The 11,441-nt window shown below is 47.9% G+C and overlaps 2 pseudogenes; both read right to left on the reverse strand.

Moving 5' to 3' along the window:
• LOC133229771 (zinc finger and SCAN domain-containing protein 5B-like) overlaps positions 1-3,791 on the reverse strand; it is a 4,115-nt pseudogene extending 324 nt beyond the window's left edge.
• Positions 3,792-5,127: 1,336 nt separating this feature from the next.
• On the reverse strand, positions 5,128-5,606 carry LOC133229791 (protein FAM32A-like; annotated as a pseudogene).
• Between the last annotated feature and the right edge of the window lie 5,835 nt (positions 5,607-11,441).

An 11,441-nucleotide genomic window follows, 5' to 3' on the forward strand; every position in this document is an offset into this window, starting at 1 on the left:
CAGCTGACTGAAGGCCCTGTGACACTCGGGGCACACGTAGGGCTTGAGGCCAGGTGGGTGCGTCGGTGAACAGTGAGGTTCGCTCGGTGAGCGAAGGCTCTGTCACAGTGCTCACAGCGGAAAGGCTTCTCCTGGGAATGGGTCACTTTGTGAGCATGCATCGTGGAGTTGTGGGTGAACTTCTTGAGGCAGGCATCACAGCTGTGGGGCTTCTCACCAGTGTGGATCCGCTGGTGAACCCGCAGGTCTGAAGGCTGTATGAACCCTTTGGCACAGATGTCGCATTGAAAGGGCCTCTCTCCTGTGTGTGTCCTCTGGTGCACAGTAAGCTGAGATTGATAAGGAAAGCTCTTTTTGCACACTTGCATTCAGAGGGTGCCCGTCCCGGGAGTTCCTGCTCCCTCAGGAAGACTGATGAGTCCCATGGTGCCAAATGCACCAAGGAATGGGACCCAAGCTGTCCTGAGAACTCTCCTTGGTCCAAACACGTGGCTGTTCTTGACCCACATCTTGGCAAGTGGGACTGCTGTCTGCTTCCTTTTGACATGTCTGTGATTCTTCAGAGGACCTCGTCTGGATCCACTGGAGTGGAAACATCTCCCTCTGGAACACAAGAGGAAAGGGTTCAGAGCCACATTTGAAGTATCACTTCCTTCCTGGGGACTCTCCTCTCTCTCTGCCCTCCCAGAATCTGCTGAAAGAAGACATTCAGCACCATATTTATCAAGGAGCATTTTCCATGGTGCCGGCCTCATTGGAACCATCCCTAATCTTGGCTACAGACTTCCCAGAAACCAAACTACCTAAGAGTCTAGCTGATGAAACACTCTGGAATGTTGACGATGGAGAAGGTTGGCATTGGAGAACCAACTCCTACCCCACAACACCAGGGAAGGGAATGCTGGGTACCCCTTCCTGGACATCAGTTGAGGCAGTCATTACCTCCTGTGGTCTCCAAGTTTTTAATACTCACCATGATTCTGCAGAAGTTCAGGCTCTTGAGACGGAAGGGTTCTTGTCACTCCTGTGTCTTTCACCAGGTCCTTCTCCAAGTTCTCCTTGGAGGGCGTCTGACACTCCAGTTCACCTGTTTCAGGAATGGTCTCCGGCGGGAGAGCTTTCTGGTGCTGACAAGGGGCAACCAAGCAGAGTCAATCCCACTGCCTTAGCCCTCGGCAAGCTCTGTCTCCTCTTTCCCCACCCGCCTCGTACCCTGATCTCACACTCCAGCTTTCTGGATATCAGTTTGGGGGATATGCCCTGACTGCTTCCTATCACCCTGATTGGCAGTCCTCTTCTGATTCCCATGTCTGTCCTTGATCTATACCAACCACCTCTGGCGAAAGTCCAGACTTCACAGCTGGCTCTGCCAATTATCTTTGCACATATCTCTCCACCTCATCTCACATTCTCCAGGCCCTGAATCTGAAAGCAGAGGATTCTGGCTCTAGGGCTCCTGACTTCACCACTTGTTGATACCTTGCCTGGATTTGTCTTCATCATGGAAGGTGGCCTGGGGCATAATATGATGATAAGCAGTATAGCTGTTATACTGTATAGCTATTTTATACTATATAGCTCTATTCGTGAGAAATCAGTAGCATCTCCTCCCCCGATTCACATTTCCAAAAATCCACTGTCTCCAGGCATACTCCAAAATCTGAGGAGGAAAATGACTCCAATGGGGAACTTGTTATAAATTCAAGGTGTTTACAATATCCCCCAATATTAGTGCCTCTGATGAAATCCATCATGGGTGAAACAGCTGTGAGTGCATTTACCCCTGATGAACCGACCCAGCAGCATCCCGTGGAAACAGGACTCCTCTGCCCTCATGCTTAGGCCACAAGCTTTCATGGTGAAGGACTGTGAAAGATGGACTGTCTTCATTCTCACACTGGTCGGAAAATGGCCGGGAATGGAATGCATCCATGGGAATTCCTGGAGGCAGTGGGTCCATTCCTGTCCTTTGCCCAGTTCTCCCAATTACTTCTGCAGCCACGCCCATCCGACCCTCTTCTACCTGTTCCCAGACTGGAGGTCAGGACATCACACTCACCTGCCCCGTCGAAAGGTCCTTGGCTCCTGGCAGATGCTGCCTGTCTTGCCTTTCCGGCTGGCCCTCGTCTGGAGGGACCACACTGACTGTAGACTGAGGCTCCCTGGCTCGGTCTCCTTCACCGTGCCCCTCACTGACCTCAGATCCTAACATCTCAACACCCGAGACTGGCATCAAAAAATCCTCGCCTTGGACACGGACACCAGCCTGTGAGGAAAAATTCAGATAGGATCAGTCTCCCTTCACAAATCCAAAGGTATTCATTGTGTATCCCACTCTAGGAGCCCACCTCTTGGGAATGACATTTGAAAGACCAACACGCTCAAAGTGAGGACCAAAGAAACATCTCCAGTGACCACAGGCCAAGGTCTCACGCCTGTGGGAATCACTGATTTAGAGCCAAGCCCTCTGATCCTTCTGCTTCATCTCCCAGCTCGCAGCCCCTCATGCCACCGTTCCCTGTCTCACAGGGTCACTAGGGTCCCACTCACCCATTTCTGCAGTTTCTGCTTCTTTCTCAGCAACTCCTCCAGATCCTTACAAGTCTCGGCACCACTACTTTTGACTAAGACCTGGATGTCCTGCGGCATGCACATCACGAACTGCTCCAGCACCAGCCTGTCCACCATGTCCTCCTTGGTGTGAAGATCCGGCCTCAGCCACAGACTGCAGAGTTCATGGAGCCTCCTCAGAGCCTTGATCGGGTCAGATTCGTCCGAGCTGCTAAATGTTCGGAAGCAAACGCGCAACTTTTCAAGGTCGGAGTCGGGGTTTTCCCTTCGGGTGTCTTGGCATGGCGCAGACGCTGGAGACCCTGCTCCGGGGATGTCCGCGAAGGGGCCACGACCCCTTGTCTGGTTCTCAGCCATACCGACTGTAGAGCTTTTCAGTAGGACTCTGGGCAAATGCTTCTGGAAGTGGGTGCTCAACTGACCCCGAAGGAAAGGAATTTCCTCTTGCTTTCCTCAGTAACAGATTCAGTATTCAGAAATATGGGGGAAAAAAGAAAAACGAATGCAGCCAATTAGTTTTATTTTCATCCACCTTACCATCCCTCATCCCAATACTGGGCATTATTCCCCCCTCAGAATTTCACACCAGGGACAAGAATCCATTCTCTTATTCCTCCGACATGCATCTTATAGTACAAGAAACTGTGTGGTCAAACCTGTCCACAGGTCAATGCTTAAAAGCCCTTGTTGGAAAAATGAACCACACCACAGGACACCATGGAGTGTGGAAACAATCTCATCTCACTCAAGAGTTCCACAAATGAACCACAGTTCCCGTGTGGCCGGAGGGAGATGGGTGGATTTCACACGGTCTCTGAGCGAATGCAAGGTGAACAGAAAGCCAGGACTTACTGAAACCCACTTCCACGTGCCCTGACTTTCTAGAGTTCTCTTTAGACATTTCCCATCAATTACCTCCTTGAAGCCTTCTCGCCTCGGTCCTCCTCAGTTGGGGACTTGCTCTCAAACTCGGCCGGCGGAGAAGCGTCTCTCTATGGAGCTGGAAGAAATGCCGGACCTCTCGGCCTGTTACCCAATCGGCGCATGGATTCGTTGAGGGCGGGGCAAACCATTCTAGATGATTCCACTTTACTTAATCACAGGGATTCGATTGCCCTTGGAAACTCGCTCAGGAGAAACCACGATTTACTAAAGACGCCTCCATAGTGATTTAGCGACAGATTCTGTGTATTTGTTTTGTTCTATCTTTGGCCAAGCAGGGAGGCAAGTGCGGGCTCAGTTCCCAGGCCGCGGAAGGAAACCACGCCACGTGCAGAGGAGCGCTGAGGCTCACCCGCTGGACCGCGAGGGAAATCCCTCGGTTTCCTTTTGGATTTCATTGATTTTGGACTTTGGGGACTGCATTTTGGGGTGAACGGACCGGTTTTAATGATCTCTTGAGTTTTTGGTCTCACTGCCTGGAGAGTTTGACGGAGTCATAGACATGATGGTGGGAGCCAGATCAGTTTGACTCCTGTCTTCTTTCTGTTCTTGTGAGATGTCCTCAAAGGCTTTTCTAAAATCATCCGATGGGCTAAGGTGTGAGAAGACCCGATTTCTAGTAGGCTTTTTGAAGAGTAGAAGTTGTACATCAATAGGAAAAAACAATGACACCTATCACTTTCGGAATCCTTCCTTTTTCAAAACACCTTGGGAAGAAATCCCTGAACAAGTATGGCGTGAGTCAATCTACCTCAGCATAGTAATAGCCATGTAGGCAAAACCACGGCTATCACCTATTCCCTGTAGAAAAGTCTTAGAAGATACCAGACACTCTTTGACAAAAATGTGTTTATTTAAATTTAAATTCCACGGCAGAGCCTGGCCTCTGTGCCAGGAACATGCAGTTTTACATGAAGTCCCACCTAACAGGAAGGCAGTCAACAGTAGGCTCAGTTTCATGATGAAGTTCTGATAACTAATGAGACATGCTTTCAGTAGAAGAATAACAAAAGAAAGCAAAAACTGATTGAAACAGGCTACACTAAAGTAGAAAACAAAATCCAAAGGGAACGATAAGCCATCACTCAAATATCCTCCTCATTCATGTAAATGGAAGCCCCTGGACCCAATATCCTCCGAAGCTCTTCCCATGTCATCCACCCTTTGTGTTACAGAAGTGACAAATCATTGTGAATTTCCTTCTTGGAGCAGAAACGACTTGGACCTGAGGGCAGGGTCCTGGGCCAGTGGTTCGGAATGGGTTTCCTGGTGGGATGTGAGAGACCCCAGGGAGCAGAAGGCAGGTGACACTCAGGGCACATGTAGAGCTCGGGCCCAGAGTGGGACCACTGAGCTTCCCACTGTGGTTGAAAGCTTTTTCACAGTGCTCACAGCAGAAAGGCTTCTCTTGGGTGTGGGTCCTCTGGTGACCATGCAGCGTGGAGTCGTGGGGGAACTTCTTGGGGCAGAGATCGCAGCCGTAGGGCTTCTCCCCAGTGGGTCTCCTAGTGAACACACACGTCCGGAGGCTGCATGAACCATTGGACATGGATGTTGCTTTTTTCTTTTTGTAATTTAAAGGGCCGTCTCTCTTTAATGCGGTTCCACAATAAGGGCCCATTACTTTGATAACCACGGGCTCAGCAGAAGGCTCAAAAGGATGTGTGTAAAAGACTGTTTCCAAAGGCTCCAGAGATGACCCCAACTCTGCTTCCTGCTTCCCCTGGACAATACTCCATCTCCTGGGTGGGGCGGCTACTTGGTCCAGCTGACCTTAGGAATGTCATAGTGCTCCGTGAGCGTGTCCAGGTGCCTGTTGAAGTCCTCCACTCTCTGCTTGTGGGTTTTGGATGCTTTCTTCAGGATCCTCTCCATTTGTCGCTTCTCCTGCACCTTCTCAAAGGCCACCTGGGCTGGGGTCCGCTTCTCGAGGTGGCACCTCAGCTCCTCCTCCTGGTTCTTCTGGATTTTTCCCATCGTTTCCAGGAGTTTTGCCTTGTCTCTGTCCTTTTTCTTCTTCCGCTTGGTCACGCCAAGCTCTGTGACTCCTTTCAGCTTCAGGGGTCCTTTTGGACCTGCTCGTAGGCGTCCATGCTGCCCATCTGTGGATTCGCATTTCTAAATGGACAAAAGTGGGGGTCAGTTTTTCTGAAATGGAAATTGGGACAATATCGTTCTCCTGTGTAAATCCGAGAGTTCCCTCTGTGTGGATTAACAGCAATGAACACAGACGAACATCTCTGCTTAGCCCAGGGGGCCAGGGATCAGAAAGCCTTGAGGAATAAATGCAGCACACCACACCACAGCATGGAGGGTGGCAACACCCTATAAATCAGGGTGATTTATAAACCTATAAATCAGATGGAGGCAGGCAGGGGGAACCTGAAAGACCTCTTATTTAAAATGTCTTTTCTGCAAGAGAAGGATCTGTGTTCCATTATAGTTCCCAAGTTCCATTTACATGTTTAAAGTCTGTGAGGAAGTTCTCTTCCTCACAGAGAGCTCAGCAGTCAACCGTAGTTAATATGGAGTTTAAGGGAGATCCACTGCTTTCACAAGATCTTTGAGCTGATGCAAGGTGAGTAGAAAACCCAGCCTTCTGAAACCCACCACCTCCTTCTGTATTGATTCCCAAACCTTCTCCTTAGACGTTCTCACTCATCACTTACCTCCTAGGAGCCCTCTTGCTGTCAGGCTCCTCATGTCCGTGACTGGTTATCAGAATGTGTCTGGGGCTGAAACATCTCTATTTATAGAGAGCCGAGGGAAATGGCAAGGGTCCCTGCTTGTTACCCCATCAGCACAGCGATTGTGCAAGGGTGGTTCAAGCCATTTATATGACCTCATTTTAGATAATCCAATTTATCCACGGATCCAGTTTCACACGGACACTCCACCGGAAAAAAAACCACAATTTATCAAAGAGGCCTCCATGTTGGTTTTCTGGTAGACTTCTCTGATAGCTCAGGTGGTAAAGAATCCACCTACAATGCAGGAGATGCTGTAGTAATTCCTGGGTCAGGAAGATCTGCTGGAGAAGAGATACGCTACTCACTCCAGTATTCTTGGGCTTCCCTTGTGGCTCAGCTGGGAAAGAAGTAAAGTGAAAGTCTTTCAGTCATGTCCAACACTTTGTGACCCTGTGGATATACAGTCCATGGAATTCTACACGCCAGAAGATGAGTCGGTAGCTGTTCCCTTCTCCAAGGGATCTTCCCAACCCAGGTATCAAAGCCAGGTCTCCCGTATTGCAGGCAGATTCTTTACCACCAGGGAAGTCCATGCACTTTTTGGTAGTAAGATTGATTTTCCTGGTCTATCAAATACTTTTCTCATTTACCTGGAGAGTTGGAAGGAGTCAAAGCATAGGTATCTGAAAGTTTTACCTAGTTTGGTTAGTGGCGGAAGAAGAAAAAGGACATAGACAAGGCAAAACTCCTGGAAAATATGGGGAAAATCCGGAAGAACCAGGAGGAGGATCTGGGCGCCACCTTGATAAGCGGACCCCAGCCCAGGTGGCCTTTGAGAAGGTGCAGGAGAAGCAACAAATGGAGAGGATCCTGAAGAAAGCATCAGAAAGCATCAGAGAGTCGCTCAGTCATGTCCAACTCTTTGCAGCCCGGTGGACTGTAGCCTACCAGGGTCCTCCGTCCATGGCATTCCAGGCAAGAGTACTGGACTGGGTTGCCATTTCCTTCTCCAACAACTGTAGCGGTGGGGCAGACGTTTGTCCAATGGCTGACTCCCCCCACCTCCCACCCTGGACAATTAATGAGTGACAGCTTTTATACATGGAGGGAGGGGGCTACAGGCGGAAACAGTGTAGTCAGCTCTGACAACCATCTTAAAAGTGGTCATCACTGGTATGATGAGTGTCATCTTGATTGTTGTAAATACAGTTAACTTTCAGTTCCAGGGTCCATTTCTTTTCATTTCTTGGGTCATTCTCAGAATCTCTCATGGTTTCCCAGGAGGCTCAGTGGTAAAGAATCCGCCTGCCAATGCAAGAGACATGGGTTTGCTCCCTCGGTTGGGAAGTTCCCCAAGAGAAGGGAATGGCAACCCACTGAAGTATTCTTGCCTGGAGAATCCCATGGATGGAGGAACCTGGTTGGCTACAGTCCATGGGGTCACAAAGAGCCACTTCACTTTGCAACTGCATGCACTGCAGCACGCCAGGCTTCCCTGTCCTTCACTATCCCCCAGGAGTTTGCTCAACCTCGTGTCCATTAATTTGGTGATGCCATCAAACCATCTCATCCTCTGTCGCCTCCTTCTATCTCAAAGGATGTTAACTTACAGGCCCAAGATGGAGGCAACTAATTCAAAGAAGCAATAACGACTATAAAGACTGAGTCTCTTCAGAAACAGGGGTATTAGAACCATTATCGAAGAATCAACACAAGAAATTAATATGATGAAATATGAAGAAGACTTCAAAACAGTTAAGTAGTAGTTAAGAAAGTGGATAATAGGGCTTCCCCGGGGGCTCGGAGGTAAAGGCTGTGCCTGCCAATGAGAGGACACGAGTTCCATCCCTGACCCAAGAAGGTCACAGGGCTCCAGAGCATAGGCCGTGCGACACAACCACCAAGCCTGGGAGCCGCCACTACTGAAGCCCAGAGCCCCGAGAGCCTGGGGTCCACACAAGAGAGGTCACTGCAGCGAGAAGCCTGTGCCCCGTGACTGGAGAGGAGCCCTGTGCCCCGAGCAGCAACAAAGACCCAGCACAGCCGAAAACAAATGGAGTTAAAAATAAAATACATACCGAGGCTAGAAAACTGCTATTGAGGAAACGTGGTGATGGAGTGAGATGCCGGGTGATAAAGCAACAGCCAGGCCTGTCCGTCTCAAAGAACCACTGATTGTGTGGAGATCGGAGGACAGCCTGAGGGTGTCGGGGGAAGGACTTTCCACACAGTGGAGGAAAACCCTAGAAACCAGACCGCAAAGCCCGTTGGGCTTGGTGTGGTCAGATGTGCCAAGTGGCTGTGGAGTGCAGGAGAAGGTAGAGTGTGTGAGGAGTGGTGCCCTCCGAGGGTGTGAGAAAGGATTTGGATTTGCCAAGGGAAGATTTCATGCAAGGATGGGCACAATAAAGGACAGAAATGGTATGGACCCAAGAGAAGCAGAAGATATTAAGAAGAGGTGGCAAGAATATACAGAACTATACAAAAAAGATCTTCACGACCCAGATAATCCCAAAGGTGTGATCACTCACCTAGAGCCAGACATCCTGGAATGTGAAGTCAAGTGGGCCTTAGGAAGAATCACTATGAACAAAGCTAGTGGAGGTGATGGAATTCCAGTTTAGCTATTTCAAATCCTCAGGCATGATGTTGTGAAACTGTTGCGCTCAATAAGTCAGCAAATTTGGAAAAGTCAGCAATGGCCGCAGGACTGGAAAAGGTCAGTTTTCATTCCAATCCCAAAGAAAGGCAATGCCAAAGAATGTTCAAACTACTGCACAATTGCACTCATCGCACATGCTAGCATAGTAATGCTCAAAATTCTCCAAGCCACTCTTCAACAGTAAGTGAACCATGAACTTTCAGATGCTCAAGGTGGATTTAGAAAAGGCAGAGGAACCAGAGATCAAATTGCCAACATCAATTGGATCATTGAATAAGCAAGAGCGTTCCAGAGAAACATCTACTTCTGCTTTATTGACTATGCCACAGGCTTAGACTGTGTGGATCACAAGAAACTGTGGAAAATTGTTAGACAGGAATACCAGACTTCCTGAGCTGCCTCCTGAGAAATCTGTATGCAGGTCAGGAAGCAACAGTTAGAACTGGACTTGGAACAACGGACTGATTCCAAATTGGAAAGGAGTACGTCAAGGATGTATATTGTCACCCTGCTTATGTAATTTATATGCAGAATACATCATGAGACAAGCTGGGCTGGATGAAACACAAGCTGGAATCAAGATTTGCAGGAGAAATATCAATAACCTCAGATACACAGATGACACCACCCTTCTGGCAGAAAGCGAAGAAGAACCAGAGTCCCTTGATGAAAGTGAAAGAGGAGAGTGAAAATCTTGGCTTAAAACTCAATATTCAGAAAACTAAGATCATGGCATCCGGTCCCATCCCTTCATGGCAAACAGATGGGGAAACAGTGGAAAAAGTGAGATAATTTATTTTCGAGGCGGGGGAGCTCCAAACTCACTGCAGATGGTGACTGCAGCCATGAAATTAAAAGACTCTTGCTCCCTGGAAGAAAAGTTATGACCAAGCTAGACAGCATAGTAAACAACAGAGACATTACTTGGCCAACAAAGGTCCACCTAGTCAAAGCTATGGTTTTTCCAGTAGTCATGTATGGATGTGAGAGTTGGACTTAAAGAAAGCTGAGAGGCAAGAAATTGATGCTTTTGAACCTTGGTGTTGGGGAAGACTCTTGAGTGTCCTTTGGACTGCAAGGAGATCCAACAAGTCCATCTTAAAGGAAATCAGTCCTGAATATTCATTGGAAAATATTTGAGCTGAAGGAGAAACTCCAATACTTTGGCCACCTGATGCAAAGAACTGACTCATTTGAAAAGACCCTGATGCTGGGAAAGATTGAAGGCAGGAGAAGGATGACAGAGGATGAGATGGTTGGATGGCATCTCCGACTCAATGGATGTGAGTTTGAGTAAACTCCGGGAGCTGTTGGACAGGGTGGCCTGACGTGCTGCATTTCATGGGGTCTCAAAGAGTTGGACACGACTGAGCGACTGAACTGAACTGACCTGAACTGAACCCATAGATGCAAGAAGTAGATGAATGGATTGACCAGGGTAAAGGGGGAGGGGGGCAGAGAATGGGGAGGGACTTTTCATGATTCACATTTTGTTCTTGGGGTGTTGAGCAAAGTTGGAAATAGACAACATTGACAGTTGCACAACATTTTGAACAAACTTGGTGGAATGAGATTGTACACTTTATAAAAGAGTCAAAACTGTATGTTGTGTGTTTCATAACCATAACAAGTATGTGATCAGGAACTTGATTCTCTTTGGATCCTTTTGTGCATCCCTTCCTTGGAGCTAATAAATACCCTGGTGAGAACAAGGAAATGTTTTGGGTGGACAATCTTTGCTTAACATTTCCAACGTCACTATACTACATGGAATTCAGTGTTTAAATAGTCTTCCTCCTATTTTTTTTCCCCAGAAGAATCATGACTGAGAGCCTCGCCTGGTGGCTTGTCTTGACCGAATCATATAAAAACTGGCACTGCTGTTCATATCCATTTGAGGAGTCTCACACACTGCAAATTTCTTGAAAGTACAGCAAGGAACACCATAGTCCCAGACTACAGAAGTCAAAATCTAGGGAGCCATTCAGACATTTCAACCATTTTTTCCCATAAAGCTGGATGTCAGAATGATGGATGGACTAATGACCATTCAATATGAAATATTGTACCAATGAGAGAATGGTATTGGGTATGGGGTGAGGAATGTAGAGGAGATGGAAGGGTGGAATAAAATGAAACTAGTCTTGTTCATTTATCTTTTGCCCCCATTCTTCTGAACAGTGAATACATTGCTGAGGAAAGGTAGAGGAAATCCCTTTACTAGGGGTGAATTTGTCATGGGCTTCTAGAAGCATGTGCTCAACATTTTGCTAAAGTTCCTCAGTCACTATGGCTAAAGAATGTATTTTTGTGGGGTCATGGAATAGTCCCAAACAGGCCATAATCTGAACCACAAGTGTCTGTGCCACACCAAAGTGTACTTACTGAAAAGTCAGGCTGCAACCCCAAAAGTGGCACATGCCCTGCAGAACATACAGGACTCTGATCTCATCCAAGATCTTTACATGCGGAATTTTAAAAAGGGTTGTTTAGTCACTGAGTTGTGTCCAACTCTCCTATTCCATGGCCCACCAGGTTCTTCTGTCCATTGAATTTTCCAGGCAAGAATACTGGAG

Source organism: Bos javanicus, chromosome 18 (assembly GCF_032452875.1).
Source record: "Bos javanicus breed banteng chromosome 18, ARS-OSU_banteng_1.0, whole genome shotgun sequence".
Lineage (NCBI taxonomy): Eukaryota > Metazoa > Chordata > Mammalia > Artiodactyla > Bovidae > Bos > Bos javanicus.